Source organism: Gorilla gorilla, chromosome 2 (genome assembly GCF_029281585.2).
Source record: "Gorilla gorilla gorilla isolate KB3781 chromosome 2, NHGRI_mGorGor1-v2.1_pri, whole genome shotgun sequence".
Taxonomy (NCBI): domain Eukaryota; kingdom Metazoa; phylum Chordata; class Mammalia; order Primates; family Hominidae; genus Gorilla; species Gorilla gorilla.
The window spans coordinates 107594611-107613928 of NC_086017.1; positions in this window are offsets into that span (position 1 = coordinate 107594611).

The window sequence follows — 19318 nt, forward strand, 5'->3', positions numbered from 1 at the left end:
GAGTCCCTACTGGGGCGCCCCCTAGTGGAGCTGTGAGAAGAGAGCCACTGTCCTCCAAACCCCAGAATTGTAGATCCACTGACAGCTTGCAGGGTGCGCCTGGAAAAGTCGCAGACACTCAATGACAGCCCTTGAAAGCAGCCGGCTGCAAAGTCACAGAGCAGAGTGGCTCAAGACCGTGGGAACCCACCTCTTGCATCAACGTGACCTAAATGTGAGACATGGAGTCAAAGAAGATCATTTTGAAGCTTTAAGATTAGACTGCCCCACTGGATTTCAGACTTGCATGGGGCCTGTAGCCCATTTGTTTTGGCCAATTTTTCTCATTTGGAATTGTTGTTATCTACCCAATGCCTGTACCCACATTGTATCGTGGAAGTAACTAATTTGCTTTTGATTTTACAGGCTCATAGGTGGAAGGGACTTACTTTGTCTGAGATGAGACTTTGGACTGTGGACTTTTGACTTAAGGTTGAAATGAGTTAAGACTTTGGGGGACTGTTGGGAAGGCATGATTGGTTTTGAAATTTGAGGACATGACATTTGGAAGGGGCTATGGGCAAAAAGATTGGTTTGGCTGTGTCACCACCCAAATCTCATTTTTAATTTTAACTCCCGCAATTCCCATGTGTTTTGGGAATAACCTGGTTAGAGGTGATTGAATCATGGGGGCAGGTCTTTCCTGTGCTGTTCTAGTGACAGTGAATAAGTCTCACGAAATCTGATGGTTTAAAACACAGGGATTTCCCTGCAAAATATCTCTTCTCTTGGCTGCCACCATATGAGATGCACCTTTCACCTTCCATCATGATTGCAAAGCCTCCCCAGCCACATCGAACTGCAGGTCCATTAAATCTCTTTCTTCTGTAAATTGCCCAGTCTCAGGTGTATCTTTATCAGCATCATGAAAACGGACTAATACAAGAACCAAGAACAAAAGCCATATGATCAGCTGGATGCAGTGGCTTATGCCTGTAATCCCACACTTTGGGAGGCTGAGGTGGGCAGATCATGAGTTCAGGAGTTTGAGACCAGCCTGCCCAACGTGGAAAAACCCCGCCTCTACTGATAATACAAAAATTAGCTGGGCATGGTGGCACGCACCTGTAATCCCAGCTACTCGGGAGGCTGAGGCAAGAGAGTTGCTTGAACCTGGGAGGCGGAGGTTGCAGTGAGCCGAGATCACGCCACTGCACTCTGGCATGGGCAAGACTCTGTCTCAGAAACAAAACAAAACAAAACAACATTATTTTAAGAGATGCTGAAAAAGCATTTGATAAAAGTTAACATTGCCTTATGAGAAAAACCCTCAGCAAACTGAGCATAGAAGAAACATACCTCAACATCATAAAGACCATATAAGACAAACGCATAGCAAGCGTTGTACTGAACAGGGAGAATTCCAAAGCTTTTCCTCTAAGATCTGAAATAAGACAAGGATGCCCCACTTCCACCACTTTTATTCAACATAACACTTAAAGTCCTGGCCAGAGCAATTAAGCAAGAGAAAGAAATAAAAGGCATCCAAATTAGAAAGGAAGAAGTCAGATTAGCCTCAATCACAGATATCATGATCTTTTGCTATGAAAAACCTAGACTAACAAAAAAACTGTTAGAATTGATAAATGAATTCAGTATGCTGTAAAATACAAATTTAACGTATAAATATCAGTAGTATTTCTACACATGAACAGTGAATAATCTGAAAAAGAAGTCAAGATAAAAGTATTTTGTGACAAAGCTGTAGTAACCAAGATGACATGATACTGGTAAAAACAAAACAAAAAAAACAGATATACCAATGCCAGACATAAATTCACACATTTATAACAAACCCAACTCATTTCAACAAAGGTACAAATAACATACATTGGGAAAAGGACTGTCTCTTCCATAAAGAAAACCTGGATATCTATACACAGAATAGATATCCCTATCCATTTTATATAGTGGGAGATAGGAGATACCCCATCTTCCACCATATAAAAAAATCAAATCAAAATTGATTAATGATTTAAATATAAGACCTGAACCTATGAAAGTCCTAGAAGAAAACACTGAGGAAATGCTTGACGACATTGGCCTGGGCAAATATATTTTGAATGATACCTCAAAAGCACAGACAATAAAAGCAAAACTAGAAAAACTGGATTATATCGAGCTAAAACGCTTCTGTAAAGCAAAAGACATGATCAACAAAGTGAGGAGATGACCTGCAGAATGAGAGAAAATATTTCAAAGTATTCATCCAAAAAAGAATCAATTACCAGAATATGCAAGAAATTCAAACAACTCAGTAGCAAAACAAACAAACAAACAAAATTCACAAATGGGCAAAAGCCTTGAATAGGTATTTCTCAAAACAAGGCAATAGAGTTTTCCATGAAGACATAATATAGTTGAACTCAAAATTCTTGATGATACATATAATTTCACCTTTAGAATTCAATAATGGTAGTTCTTTAGTATTATTTTAAAGAAAGTGATGAGCTGGAGGAATTTTCTTTGTGATCATAGTTTTTCATTTGCAATAAATGTCCCTCGCTTACAAAATTTAAAATACTATATTAGGAGCTTATAATAAAAAAGCAATATATTTCACTGTTTCCTATCCTTGTCTTTTATCAGACATTTTAAACTGTTTCTCTTCTTGGTTCTTCTATTGTTTGTTTCCACATCTCTGAAACATGTGCTTATAATGCTATTTTTTATCATGAACTTATGCTTTTATCTATTTTCTCCTTGATCTGAAAGATGGTGGTATATCTTCTTTCATTTAAACTATGCATTTCTTACCCTCTTCTCCCACTCATGTTTCATTTTCCGTATTTTAAACATAATTAGATTAATATTTTATTTCCTTTGATGCATAATTCTCTATGATATACTTAAATAATATAATAAGATTATTTGTAATTCCAGCAACTAGAAAATATATCTTGATCCTTGACATTTTCTTTCACATTTTATCTCTGCCTTTTCAACCTTACATTCTCTCTTATCTGTAAAGTTATTTTACATTTTCAAGTATGACAAAATTTACATTCTACTTCAGTCACAATTAAGACATCTATATTTGTATATAGTGTGTACATATATATATATGTTCTTTTTTTTTTTTGAGATGGAGTCTCACTCTGTTGCCAAGGCTGGAGTGCGGTGGTGCAGTCTCGGCTCACTGCAACCTCCGTCTCCTGGGCTCAAGCGATTCTCCTGCCTCAGCCTCCCAAGCAGCTGGGATTACAGTTGTGCACCACTGTGCCCAGCTAATTTTTGTATTTTCAGTAGACATGGGCTTCCGGCATGTTGGCCAGGCTAGTCTCAAACTCCTGACCTCAGGTGATCCGCCCACTTCAGCCTCCCAAAGTGCTGGGATTACAGGCGTGAGCCACCGTGTCTGGCTGTATATAGTACAATTTTAAAAGTGCAAAATAAAAAAAAACTATTTTCATGACATAAATGTAACCAATGTTAAATAAATTCTTCTCATGCAATGCAAACTCAATTTTTTCTTTCATCATCATATAATTTTTTTACATATATACATTTTTTATTTTTATATTACAGTTTTATTGAAATAAAACATGTCATACAATGTATCCACTTATATTATGCAATTCAGTAGTTTTCCATATATACTCAGAGCTCTACAACCATTACCACAATCAATTTTAAAACATTTTTATTAAAATTTTTTTATTGATATAAAATACCTGTACATATTTTGGGAGTACATGTGACATTTTGATGTATGTATATAATGTATAATGATCAAACCAGCATAACTGGGATATCCATTGCTTCAAACATTGATCTTTTCTTAGTGTTGGGAACATTAAAATTCTTCTAGCTATTTTGAAACATACAATAAATTACTGTTAACTATAATTTTCCTACTTTACCATTGGAATTCTACAACTTACCCATTTTAACTATATTTTTGTACCCATTTACCAACTTCTTTTCAGCCCCTCTCCTCCCTTTCCTTCCCAGCCCCTGGTAATTCTACTGTCTACCTCTGTAAGTTCCACATTTCTAGCTTCCACACATTAGTGAGAATATGTGACATTTGTCTTTCTGTACCTGTCTTATTTCATTTAACATAATGATTTCCTGTTCCTTCCACATTGCTGGAAATGACAATATTTCAGTCTTTTATGAAGGAGTTATATTTTATTGTGTATCTATACCACATTTTAAAATCACTTATTCATCAATGGATACTTAGGTTGATTTTATGTATGTGCTGCAATAAACATGTAGATATACTAATGCTAATTTCTTTTATTTTGGATATATACCCAGGAGTGGGATTGCTGGATCATATGGTAGTTCTATTTTTAGTTTATTTTTTTCCATAATGGCTTTACTGCTTTACATTTCCACCAATTGATTTGGGATACAAGCATCCCCCTTTCTCTACATCCATGCCAACATTTGTTATTTTCAGTCTTTTGGATAATAACCATTTTAACTGTAATGAGATGATATCTCAATGTGTTTTTCATTTGCATTTCCTTGATGATTAATGATGTTGAACATTTTTTATATGCCTGTTGGCCTTCTTGTTCAGCAACATACATATATTCTCAATAGGGAAGGTCTTAGGAACTGCACAACCCAAGTTCTTTTCTTATGAAAAGTTAAGTTTACTAAGATCTACTTTATATGAATGTTCACCATAAGATTATTGGTGAATAAAAATTAAGAACTTATACAAATGTTCTTCAAAAGGCAAAGGGTTAATTAAATGAGTTTATATTCATGTCTTAGAATAATGTGAAATCATTAAAGATGCTATTTCCCAGTATCTCCTGACCTAAATATGTGCCCGTGTTATATTAAGAGAAAAAATACAGGCCATAAAATATACATTCTGAATTTTGAAATAAAATACAGGCAAGGCCAGACACGGTGGCTCAGGCCTGTAATCTCAGCACTTAGGGAGACCAAGGCAGGCGGAGCACTTGAGCCCAGGAATTCAAGACCAGCCCAGGCAACATGGTAAATAAAACCCCATCTCTACAAAAAAGCAAAAAGTAACCATGTGTGATTGTTTATGCCTGTAGTTCTACTAATCGGGAGATTGACGTGGGAGGAACATCTGTGCTTGAAAAGTCAATGTGCAGAGAGTTGTGATCACATCATTACTCTCCAGCCCTCCAGTTTGGGAGACAGAGTGAGACCTCATCTCTAATAAGAAAATAAATAATGCATGTATATATATATATATATATATATATATAGAGAGAGAGAGAGAGAGAGAGAGAGAGAGAGAGAGAGAGAGAGATACACACATATTTATTTATGAGAATGTAATATATGAAACATTTATACTGAAAAAGCAACCCAGGGAGAGCCCATTGAGTCTCCAAAACAACCAGGTAACAGTGTATTTACTTTTATAGTAATAAAATATGTTAGAATACTTGTATAAACTGTTGATTCCCTTGTTTAATTCTTTGTTGACTATATGTATACCAACTCCACCCCTCATACGTTACCCTATCTCTACTTACTTCTTTGGAAATTAATATGACATAAAAATAAAAATGAGCCTGATTTTGGTTTTGTGTCTCAAACCTCATGGAGAAAATGTCCTCAGATCCTAGAGATTTATACCCATATATAATAAATACTGGGAGTATAAAATGTTATATCTATTATTTTTCTTACTTTTCCAGAAAAAATAGTCTCTTAGAATGTGGCAAAAATAACATGGGGAAAACGATAAGCTTCTAAAAGCAAATAGGGTCCTGAAAAGAGCCCAGTTTCATGGATAGCTCCCAAGGCTTAGTAATAGGGTTAAAGGATGGGAAGCATCAAGTCTCTCAGATGGTTTGAGTTGCAAGGGCAAAAGAAACCTGAATGCAGGGCCACTGCTACCACATGTCAACTTCGTGTGAATTATTCCTGCTTTCCTGCTTTCTCATATTCCTGCTTTCTCTAGGAATATGAAGGCAGCTATCTTAGGGTAAACACAATGCTTTTCTACAAAGTAAAAGGAACATCTTCCCCTGTGCCAGAAAGGCTTGGCAAGCAGACTGCTCAGGGTGAATTTCAGCATCCATCCACTCTCTTAACTGAGCACTTTTGGATAATGCAAAAGCTACACAAAGCTATGTAGCTATCTCACCTGTAGTCTGACTGGAGACCTAGCCGAATTGAAAGGACCCAGCAGATGCAACAGATACATTTTCTTAGACATTAATAAAGTTTTTCATGTCCCAGAGTGGACTTGGAGTAGCCGAATGAGTTCCATGCAACTAGGAGTAATAGGGACATAGCTTAGAGAGTCATCATACCTTTATAAAGAATAAAGAATGGATTGGTTGTGATGCGAATGAATAGACAATTGAACACAAGATGAAATATGTCGCTGCTGAAGCTAGTGTTAACAGACAACATTGAGACCAGATCTCTTTGATCACAACACTGAGATTAAATATCCCTAACATCACCTCCACCATCACCAACAATAACAAAATCTTACTACAAGCAGAGCCATAACCCTGGAGAAGAGTGAGGACATTGTTGAAATTAAAAAGAAGATAATATTTCTGAAAAAATAGAAACCTGAACTCAAAATTGAGTTTTCAAAAATATTATATGTCCTGCACCTAAGTTTGTGGAATGAAAGATATATATTTGCTGACTTTGAATAGCAAATATCACTGTCATCTTTAATAATAACCATGCCCTGATGAGAATTCTATAATCTCCTGGAAATCACTCTGCTTATTTTACATTTCTACCTCATAACAAAGGAATACCTGAAGTATGAAATATAGTTAAGCACAATATTTAAGACTATATAGTATAGCTTTGTAAGGATAAACAGCATAGCACTGGTATTAACCTGGACAAATTTTGAAAAAAAGAATACTGAGTGATGTGATAGATTTTAACTTTAGTCCAAAGCATTTTGAAATTTATGGGAATTTAACCTTCAAGACTTCACAATTTGCAGGACCATTCTGTTCAACTTTTGCTTGATTATCCAACAATGAATGTTTACTTTTCTCTATGAAAATTAAAGAACTAACATTGACAGTAGTCACTTTCCTAACTCAGTGAGGTTTATTTTAATACCTTCTGCCTCATGCATCCCAATGCCTCCTAATGCAGTCTGTTGTTAATCCTCACCTCATCTGATCCTAATGTCACCATTCATGAATCATCATGGTTTTCTTCATCTCTGAGGCATCCAATCTTGTGGTACAGAATTTTTCAAGTGTATTATAAAAGCTCCATTTTTTTTTACCTCTATTAGAAGAACAGCTAATCGCAATCATTATCTTTATAAGTTAAGCTTGCCCTACCCCAGCAATATTAATAAGAAATCACCGTTAGACCACACAACCTAAAGAATCAAGAGAAACTATTGTATTTTATGATTCTGAGGGGTTTATTTTTTACTAAACTTATCAAAGTCAAGCTCCTTTCCTAGAACTCAGAACAATGGTAAACCCAGAGTAAAAAAATCACCCAAGCTTCTAAAATTCCATTAATGTTTTCACAAGCTCTGTCTCTATAATTAATTCTTTATAATATTAACTTTTCTATGTGTTAATATATTAGAGTTACTATATTAGAGCTAATATATAGAGAGTTAATATATTATTTATATCCCACTTTTAGAAATCAGGGCCAAATATAAAGGTAATTATACTAATTTTAGTTGTTATTAAAAGTCAAATTCTAAAATATTTGGCTTAAATAATGAAGAATATATTTCTGAAGCATTAAGAAGCTTGCTGAAAAATCTTCCTGGTTATATATTCTATATGATTATCTATAAGAGAGTTGTTTATTCCACTAATGAGCACAGGAAGTCAGCAGATGTCTAGAACCAATTTGGCAGCTGCTAAACTTTATATCCATAATCCAAGAAGCCATTAGTTGAAAATAATTTTTAGAAACTCAAATGTCAGAATTCTGCCAATGCTCCATCCATAGGAAACCTAGAATTGGAAGATCATATTGCCGTACAATGTTTCTCCCTAAAAATCAGCTTAAAATATTGGTTAATCGCTACCTGAAATATTCACATAGAATCATCAGTATCATAGTTAAACATATTTAAATTTTGCCAACATTCTTAAACTTAATATATCAAATTTTAAATGTGTGTATCAGCTCTTTTAGAGACTGGAGCTGTGAGAGGCAGAGAATAAATATTTCAGATTACAGCTTTGTAGGCCTTATCATAATCAGGTTTTCTATGGAATCCACAGTTTATCAAGCTATGGCCAATTGATGCCATCGATCCTGAATTTTCTGCTTCTGATCCAAACTTAACCTGTAATTTGTTTTACTGCTTTGGAAGACTTTTTTGTTGTTTTAATACATAATATTTTACATATTTATGGGTTATGTGGGAGTATTTACAAGCATAGAATGTGTGATGATCAAGTTAGGGTATTTGGAGTATCCCTCACTATGAGTATTTATTATTTAAGTATGTTGGTTACATTTTAAGTCCTCTCTTTTACCTGCTTTGAAATATACAATATATTGTTACTAACTATAGCCACTCTAGCCTGCCATCAGTTTTTAGAACTTATTTCTTCTCTCTAACTGTATGTTGTACTCATTAAACAATCTCTCTTCATCCCCCTCTTATCCACACCACCTTTCCAGCCTCTGGTATCTATCATTCTATTCTCCATCTCCATGAGATCAAGTACTTTATCTCCTACTAAAAGTGATAACATGCAGTATTTTATTTTTCTTGCCTTTTTGTGCCTGGCTTGTTTAACCTAATATAATGACGTCCAGTTCCATCCACGTTGCTGCAAATGACATAATTTTATTCTTTTTTATGGCCAAATAGTATTCCATGGTGTATATATTCTACATTTTCTTTATTCATTCTTGCATTGATGGACATAATGGTTGATTTCATCATTGCCATTGTGAATAGTGCTGCTAATGATAAACCAATAATAAACATGGTAGTGCATTTATCCTTTGATATACTGATTTATTTTCCTTTGGGTAAATTCCAGTAGTGGGATTGCTGGATTTTATGATAATTCTATTTTATGTTTTTGGGGAAATCTCCATAGTGTTTTACGTAATGGTTGAACCAATTTATATTCCCACCCATAGTATACAAGAGAGACATTTTTTCCACATCCTCATCAGTGTCTGTTATTTTTGTCTTTTTAATAATAGCCATTCTAACTGCAGTAAGATTATATTTCATCATGATTTTGATTTGTTTCTCTGATGATTAGTAATATTGAGCATTTTTTCATATATCTGTTGCCCATTTATACAACTTTTTTGGAGAAATGTCTGTTTATATCCTTTGCCTACTTTTAAATGAGATTATTTGCTTTTTTACTGTTAAGTTTCACGTGTTTTTTTATATTAGTACATTGTTGGAAGAATGGTATGCAAATGTTTTCTCCCATTTGACAGATTGTCTCCTCACTCTGTTGATTATTTCCTTTGCTAAGCAGAAGCTTTTTAGCTTAATGCAGGCCTTACATGTAGGTCTTATTCATGAAATCTTTGTCCAAACCAATATCCTGGATTGTTTTTCCTATGTTTTCTTCTAGTAGTTTTATACTTACAGGTCTTATGTTTAAGTCTTTATCTTGGGTTGATGTTTATAAATGGTGAGAGATAGGGGTCAAATTTCATTCTTCTGCATGTGGAAATCTAATTTTTCCAGCACTATTTATTTAAAACTGTGTCATTTCCGCAGTGCATTTTTTTTTTTTTTTTGGTGTCTTTGCAAAAATCAGTTTGGTATAAATACATGAATTTATTTCTATTTTTTTTCCATTTGTCTATATATCTATTCTTATGTTAATATCATGCTGTTGTCTGGGCACAATGGCTCACGCCTGTAATCCCAGCACTTTGGGAGGCAAAGCAGGCGGATCACGAGGTCAGGAGTTCGAGACCAGGCTGGCCAATGTGGTAAAACCTCATCTCTACTAAAAGTACAATAATTAGCCGGGAGTGGTGGCAGACAACTGTAATTCCAGCTACTTAGGAGGCTGAGATAGGAGAATCACTTGAACCCGGGAGACGGAGGTTGCAGTGAGCCGAGATTGTGCCATTGCATTCCAGCCTGGGTGACAAGAGCGAGACTCTGTCTCAAAAAAAAAAAAAAAATCTATCTATCTATATCTATCTATCTATAGATATAGATCTATAGATCTATAGATAGATATCTAGATAGATATAGATAGATAGATATAGATAGATAGATATACCATGCTGTTTTGGTTGCTATAGCCATTTAACATATTTTGGAGTCAGATAGTGTGGTATTTCCAGTTTAGTTTTATTTGCTCAAAATTGCTTTGGCTATTTGGGCTCATTTTGGTTCCATTTAAATTTGGGGATTGATTTTTCTAATTCCATGAAAAATGACATGGTATTTTGATAGGGGTTGCATTGAATCTGAAAATTGGTTTGAGCAGTATGGTCATTTTAACAATATTAATTCTTTTGATTCATGTGCATGAGATGTCTTTCCCACGCTCATGGATCAAAAAAATGAATGTCAAAATGGGATGTCTTTCCGTTTGTTTCAGTCCTCTTTAGTTTCTTCCAATAGTATTTGTAGTTTTCTTTGCAGAAATCTTTTATGTCCATGGTTAAATTTATTCCTAGGCATTTTTTTTTTTTTGGTGGCTATTGTAAGTGATTACCTTCTTGATTTCTTTCTCAACCAGTTCATTGTTGGTGTATAAAAATGCTACTGAATTTATCAGATCTAACTTTTTTTTTTTTGGTGGAGTCCTTAGGTGAGTCTAAAAGAATATTATATAATCAGCAAAGAGTGACCATTTGACTTCCTGTTTTCCAATTTGGATGCCTTTTATTTATTTCTCTTGCCTGACTGCTCTGGCTAGGACTCCTAGTATTATGATATATCATGTTTATTGATTTACATATGTTGAATGGTACTTGTATCCCTGGGATTAATCCCACTTAATCATGCTGTATGTTTTTAAAATATGCTGTTGGATTTGTTTTGCTATTATTTTGTTGAGAATTTTTGTGAATTTTTTTGTCTAGGTTTATCAGAGATATTGGTATGTAGTTTTCTTTTTGTGTTGTATCCCTGTCTGGTTTTGATATTAGGCTAATGCTGGGCTCACAGAATGTCTGAGGAAACTCTCTCCTCTATTTTTTTTAGAATAATTTGAGGAAAACTGATGTTAGTTATTCTTTGAAAGTTTGGTAGTATTTAGCAGTAAAGTCATCCAGTCCTCTTTTCTCTGTCAGGAATTGTTTTTTTAATTTCTTTGATCTCATTATTTGTTCTTGGTCTTTTCAGGCTTTCTATTTCTTCCTGATTCAATCTAGGTAGTTGTATAGAAATAGATAAATGTTCAGAAATTTATCTATTTATTCCAGGTTTTCCAATTAGTTGATGCGTAGTTACTCACAATAGTCCTTAGTGATCTTTTTTTAATTCTGTGGTACCAGTTATAATGTCAAACCTAGAAGTTGATGCATAGTTTAGTTACTCACAATAGTCTTTAGTGATTTTTTTTTAATTCTGTGGTACCAGTTATAATGTCTTATTTCTTGTCTTTGATTTTATTTATTTGGTTCTTTTCTAATTTTTTCTTAGTCTAGCTCAAAGATTGTCAGTTTTGTTTGTTTTCTCAAAAACACAACTTTTTATCTTTTTGATCTCTTGTATTTTTTCAGTCTCAATTTCATTTAGTTCTACACTGATCTTTAGCATTTATTTCCTTCTGTTAATTTTTGGTTTGGTTTTTTCTTGCTATTCTAGTCCCTTAATGTATTGTTAGATTTTGTCCATCATTTTTTTTTTTTTTTTTTAGACACCCTGTCACCCAGGCTGGAGTGCAGTGGTACGATCTTGGCTCACTGCAACCTCTGCCTACTGGGTTCAAGCAATTCTCGTGCCTCCGCCACCCTAGTAGCTGGGATTACAGGCACACAGCACCATGCCTGGCTAATTTTTGTAATTTTAGTAGAGACAGGGTTTCACCATGTTGGCCAGGCTGGTCTCAAACTCCTGGCCTCATGTGATCTGCCCACCCCGGCTGGCCTCCCAAAGTGCTGAGATTTACAGGCATGAGCCACTGCTCCCAGGGGTATGTTATGTTTTGATTTTCATTTGTTTCAAGAACTTTTGTGATTTCCTTCTTAATATCTTCCTTGACCCAAAGGTCACTTAGAAGCATGTTTAATTTTCATGTATTTCTACAGTTTCTAAAGTATCTCTTATTATTTATTTCTAGTTTTATTTCACCATGGCCCAAGAAGATACTTGATATAATTTTGATTTTTTAAAATTTTTTGAGATTTACGTGTCCTGACATATAGTCTATCCTGGAGAATGTTCCATGTGCCAATGAAAAAATTGTGTATTCTGTAGCTATTGGATGAAATGTTATATAAATGCCTGTTAGGTCCATTTGATCTAAATATATAAATCCAATGTTTCTTTTTTAATTTTCGGTCTCAATGATATATCTAATGATGAGATTGGAGTGTTGAAGTCCCCAGCTATTACTGTATGGAAGCCTATTTCTCCCTTTAAATCTAATAACATTTTCTTTATATATCTGAGTACTCTGGTGTTGGATGCATATATGTTTAGGATTGTTAAATCCTCTTGTTGAATTGATCCCTTTATCATCACATAATGATCTTGTCTTTTTTTTTTTTACTGTTTTTGATAGAAGTTATATATTTTTTTCTGATATAAGTATAGCTGCTTCTGCTCCCTTTGGGGTTTTGTTTTGTTTTGTTTTTTGTTTGTTTGTATTTTTGGACTATCCTGTTTCATTCCTCTACTTTCAGTCTATGTGTGTCTTTACAGGTGAGATGAGATTCTTATAGGCATTCTATAGTTGGTCCATTTTTCTCATACATTATTCAGTCAGCATATATCTTTCAAGTGCAAAATTTAACCCATTTACATTAACGGTTACTATTGATATGTGAAGATTTATTCCTGTCATTTTATTAAATTATTTTTTATTGGTTTGCATGTCCTTTGTTCCTTCATTTCTCTCTTATTATCGTTGTTGTTTGGTGGTTTTCTGTCATGGTAACACTCGCATCTTTACACTTTCTTGCGTGTGTGTTTTCTCTAGCAGTGGTTTTTATATCTTCCTTTGTTTTCATGGTACTAAATATCATTCTTTCACTTTCAGGTATGGCACTCCCTTAAGTATGGCTCATCAGAATGATGACTTCCCTTGGCTATTGCTTGTCTAGGAAATATTTATTTGTCTTTCATTTATGAATGACAATTTTTCTGGATATAGTACCCTTGGTTAGTAGGGTTTTGTTTATCTTTTATCACTTCAAATGTGTCATTCCATTCTCTCCTGGCCTGTAAGGTTTCTGCAGAAAAGTCTGTTGTTAGTGTGATGAGGGATACTTCATAGGTGACTAGATGCTTTTCTCTTGATGTTTTACATATTTTCTTTTTGTGTCTAACTTTTGGCAGTTTAAGTATAATGTACTATAGGGAGCCCTTTTTGTATTGGATCTGTTTGGGAATCACTGAGGCTCTTGTATATGGATTTCTAAATCTCTTGCTAGACATGGAAAGTTTTAACTTATCATTTTGTTAAATAGGTTTTCCAAATCTTTCATTTTCTCTTTGCCTCCTGGGATAATGAAAATTTGAATATTTGGTCACTTTATGGTATCCAATATGTCATGTAGACTTTGGTCATTTTTTTTCATTTTTCTCTATTTTTGTCTGACTAAGTTATTTCAAAAGAACTGTCTTCAAGTACGGAGATTCTTCTGCTTGATCCAGGCTATTGTTGAAGCTTTCAAATGTGTTTGGCATTTCATTTAAATTATTAATTTCCTGAAGTGTGTTTGGTTCTTTGTTGTGATAGCTGTTTGGCAAATTTCTCATTCATATGCTGAATTGTTTTTCTGATTTCTTTGTATTGTTGTTCAGTATTCTCTTGTATTTTGCTGAGTTTATTTAAAATTAGCATTTTGAATTCTTTTTCTGGGATTTTACAAATTTGTTTTTGATTGAGATCTGCTGCTAGAGAATTAATGCATTCCTTTGTAGGTGTCTTATATTTTCTTGCTTTTTGATGTTTCCCTTATACTTATGTTGATATCTGCACATCTGCTGTAATAGTCACTTCTTCTATTTTTTTTTTGAGTTTGCTTTCATAAGAAAGGATTTTCTCCTGAAGATGTATCTATGTTATTGGTTGGGTAGGGCACTTTGGCTTTGAAACTGAGTGCATGTAGGGGTGCAATGTCTGTGTGATTTCTTTGGCTATAAACAGTGTCCATGGTGTCTGTGATTTCCTAGGTGGCTTAGGGTTTGGTTATTAATGGATGCTGTGGTGAAGTGTTCCTGGGTACTAGGACGCTGGATGAGTCAGTTTTAAGGCTCCAGTGATGGTGGAAGTGGGTTGACAGTGTGGCTATTCTTGGGCTCCAGCATGGTATACACTTGCACTAGTGTTAGCAGGTCCAGGCAGGCTGATTCTTGGGCCTCTACATAGCTTGCTTGAATGCCAGTAGTGGCAAAGTTGGGCTTAGCAAGTAGATAGGTTCTCCATCCCCTGTACAGCCAACATGGTATAGGCAATGGCAATAGCATTAGCAGGACAACCCTCTGTGTCCTGAGAAGTGTGTGCTGGTATTGGTAGTGGCTGTGATGGACTGGGTGGGCCAGTTTCCAGACTCACAGGTGGCATGTGCAAGTAGGTGCCAGTTATGTCATGGTGGTGGTGGCAGGGTGGGTAGGCCCAACCTCAGGCCTCTTTGAGAAGTGCTCAGGTGCCAACAGTGGTAGACTGCACTGGCCAATCACCAGTTCACCAAACTGTATGCTCTGGCACAACAGCAGTGAGGGACAAAGCTGGGTTGGTAGGCTTGTCCTCAGGCCCCCCTAAGATAGGCAGGTGCCAGCCATGGTAGGCAGGGGCCAGGCAATCAATCCACAGGCCTGCAGTTGAATGTTTGGGTAAGGGCTGTAGTAGCCTTGCAACAACCCTGCCATGGGGGAGGGTAGGCCTATCATCAGTGGTGGCTGCATAGGCCAGCAGGTGGGGAACTCTTGCCATACTTGTGCCTCAGCACAGCAAGGGTAGCCTGTGCCTCTCTTGTGCTTTAGTCCATTGCAGCAGCAGCAGCCTGTGCTTTGCTCATGTCTTAGTCCTGGCACTGCTGGACCCCATGACAGTGAGCATCTGTTTGGGGCTGGGCTCTAAAATGGTGCCTTGGTGTAGCTGCTTAGGTCTTAGGGAATGTGTTGGACCACACACAAGCTCTTTCCTTCGAGCAGTGCCATCACATGGTTTCCTAGTAACTCCCTATGTTAGTTTCAGGGCCCCTGAGGGTTGATGGGCTCTCCTATGGCTAGGATTTCAAGAGTCTATAGAGGGAATGAGGACTGCTGGGGATCTCTCCCTTACCCTTTGTCTGCACTTGGGAGTTGCTCCCAGCTCCCATCCAAAAAGGCTGCCTCACTTCCCTGTCCTTCCTTGCCTCAGAAGTTCCCTGTCACTTTTCTCTTAAATTCCAGTGTTCTCTCTTGGATGATATGTTCAAGATGCACTTATCTATTCATTACTTTTGTTCTTCTTCGTGGAGGAGGTAAAGAACAGATGCGTCTAGTCAGCCATGTTGAAGCCCATCCCTTTGAATAATTCTTGGGAAAGTTTTAAACAATTTTCTGAGAAAAAAATCTTGCTTCAAGAATCCTTTTGATCCAACCTGATAAAGAATAAGACAAGCCTCCACTTGAGAGATAACATATGTCAGAATTGTAAATTGCCATGGAAGATGTTACCTCTACCATCTAATTTTAAATCATAGCAATAGTCAACAATGTAAAACATGGGACTACAATTACTACTGTCAATTATAATATTGAATCTACTGAAAACTGAAAACTGGTACTTGTCATAAACTCAAATGAGATATTTATTATTGGGAAAATGCTCTTTAAGGGTCTTTTTTTTTCTTCTTTTTTTGCATTTTGTTAGAATTTTTGTACATATACTTAAGGCAACACAAAGCTGCTTACCTGACTGTATTAGAGTTATACAGCCATATCTTTTCTAAATTACAAAGTAACTATATGTCTTTGTTATCATTTAAGTAACTATATCAGAAATATCCATTTGAAGATGTATTCTGTACTTTTTTTTTTTTTAACCTTGATCTCACTCTGTCATCCAGGCTTTGAGTGCAGTGATGTGATCACAACTGCTAGCTACAGCCTCGACCTCCTGGACTAACGTGATCCTTCGACCTCCACCTCCTGTATAACTAAGACTACAGGCACATGTCATTATGCCTGGCTAATTTTTCAACTGCTTGTAGAGACAGGGTCTCGCTGTGTTGACCAAGCTTGTCTATAACTTCTGGTCTCAAGCCATCCTCCCACCTTGGCCTCCCAAAGTGCTGGCATTACAGAACAGAGCCACCATGCCAGCTATGCCTCTTCATTCTGAAAAAGTTAATGAGGGCCTATTGAGTAGTCCACACACTGTGGAGGTGCTAGGAATAAAAAAATGAAAAAGACAAGGTCAGTTACCCCTATACAGCTTCAATATATTCTATAAATATACATATACATTTTAAAATATATAAATATATATTCTGGTATATTCATAATCGTGGAATGTCTGTCCCTGATACTATGGAAGTACAAAGAAGGTTTAATTTTAATACCATAACTGAATACAGTTTCAATTATGTTACCCAATATTCCTTATATGTACATGGGAATTACGTTTATTTCTCCTAGGAGTCATTGAATAGAAATTTATTTCATAGAGAAACTTTATGCTTTCTTTTACTGTATTATGAGAACGATGTAGCCTAAAGTAATTTATTTTTATTCTGATGTTAGTTCATTGGGGTAGCTCATAATAAGTGCTTGATACATTGTTATATCATCTCCAAATTAGTTTATGGTGTTTACCTTGTAACTGCCTTGTTTTCCACATGTTTTTAAAATTGTGTAATTTTAAAGTAGCAAGAGCTAGAAAAATTAATCTATTTTAATCCTCTAAAGTTTTAGAGGAATTAATTTAGGGCTCAAGATTGTAAGTGATCTGACCAAGATATAGTTACTTACAGAATTTAGATTTGAAATCAGGTCATCTGACTCTCAATACTGTGCTTTACTTACCCCACCTTACTAAAAGATGAAATGGAAAGAGTGACAAATCAGAAAAACAAATGAAGAAATGGAGGCAAAAAGGAAACAAAAAGAAGGGGAAATAAACAAGGTAGAAAATTAGGGAGGGTTCCAAATTTTACTTTTCCAAAACTTAGATATAAATTTTTAAGGAATGCAATGGTAAAATCCTCACCTTAAAGTGAAAATACTATGCTCTTGGCAATTGGGGAAGTAAATAAACATAACCCCAAATGCATATAAAATGTTAAAATGCAACAGAACATGTATCTTTCTTCAGGATATTGGCAATAATTTTGTTTTAAGTTGTAAACATGAACAAGTCTGTTCGTTCAGACACTTGGAAAATAATGAAAATAATTGTTGCCTCTTTTGTTATGTTTCCTGTATTAGTCCGTTCTCATGCTGTTATAAAGCACTGCCTAAGATTGGGTAATTTATAAATGAAAGAGGTTTAATTAGCTCATAGTGCTGCATGGCTGGAGAGGCCTCAGGAAACTTACAATCACGGCAGAAGGCACCTCTTCACGGGGATGCGGGAGAGAGAATGAGTGCAAACAGGAGAAATGCCAGATGCTTCTAAAACCATCAGACCTCATGAGACTCACTCATTACCACAAGAACAGCATATGAGAAACTGCCCACCTGGTCCAGTTATCTCCACCTGGTCCCACCCTTGACACATGGGGATCATGGGGATTCCAATTCAAGGTGAGATTTGGGTGGGGACACAGAACCAAACCACATCTTTTCCTAAAACAGACTGATGTTTTAAGATGTAAATGCTAACCTTACAGCTGAGGTAAGGTTATACACTAGTAGCCCTGTTAACATCTAGCTCAGGATGGGTTCTTAATTTATGAGGAGAAAAATTTATTAATAAATATAATTTTAATTTCTCCCTAAAATATGTATAAACTTGTAAACATATTATTGTATTTTTGTGCCTATGATTTGTAAAGTTAGGGAAGCAGCATCACTGGCTTAAAATTAACTAATGTTAAACCTGCTACATATGTCATATTTGTTTGACCAAAGTAGACTGTCTCAATGTTATATCTGTCAGTGTTTGGAGGAAAAATTCTATGTGTTGGATACCAAACTATGCTCATCGAGAATTGTTGCAGTTTTCTAATGCTGATCAGCAAACCATTAAGCAATTAGAAACTTGAAACAGCAGTTTATTATTCTTTCAAATTATTGAAACAACAGTTTGTTTTTACCTATGGTTCTATGGGTTGAGTGGGCTCTATTGGCTAATTTGTTCTAGGGCCTCTCATGTGGCTGAGGCTGGAATCAGATCAACTGACTGATCAACTAATATGGCTCACTCACATGGCTGTTGGTTGATGCTGTTAGTTCAGAGCTCACCTGGAGCTGTCAACCAGCATACCTACAATGGCCTCCCCATGTGGCTTGACCTTCTTGTAGCATGGTGACCATGTCCCAACAGGCAGAATCCTAATCATTCCGAGAAACCCAGGAAGAACTTGAAAGACTTCTTATGACCTTAGGTTTTGATGTCCTGGAATATCCTTTCCACAGAATTCTGATAGTCCGAACAAGTGCTAATGCCAGTCTAGATTCAAGGGGATGAGGAATTAAACTCCACTTTGTGATATGAGGAAAAGCATGTGTATTCCAGGAAGAAGAAATTAATGGCATATCTCAGTAGATACTATGTTCTGAAAGGTCTACCCAAATTCTCACAAAGATAAAAACTAATCCCACAACTGCATGGATATGGGCTAAGGGGAAAACATCAATCCAAAACATTCTTAAATAAGTAGTTTTGGGTCTGCTGAAGTTTGCAAATAAAATTGTAACTTAGATTAATCACCACTAATAAGTTTCTTTCTATCGAATGCAGTAACGATGCATTTACCCTTTATATTTTGAAAATGAATTGTTACAATCTGTTTACTTTCACTTTAAAGAACCTTAATATTATTTAATATTTATTTATAGAAGTGAAAAAGTGAAAAAATCAATCTATTACGAGTTTTTTTAAATTTCCAACTTTTATGTTAAGTTCAAGGGTACATGTGTAGGATGTGCAGGTTTGTTACACAGGTAAACGTATGCCATGGTGGTTTGCTGCACAGATCATCCCATCTCCCAGGTATTAAGCCCAGCATCCAGTAGCTATTCTTCCTGACGATC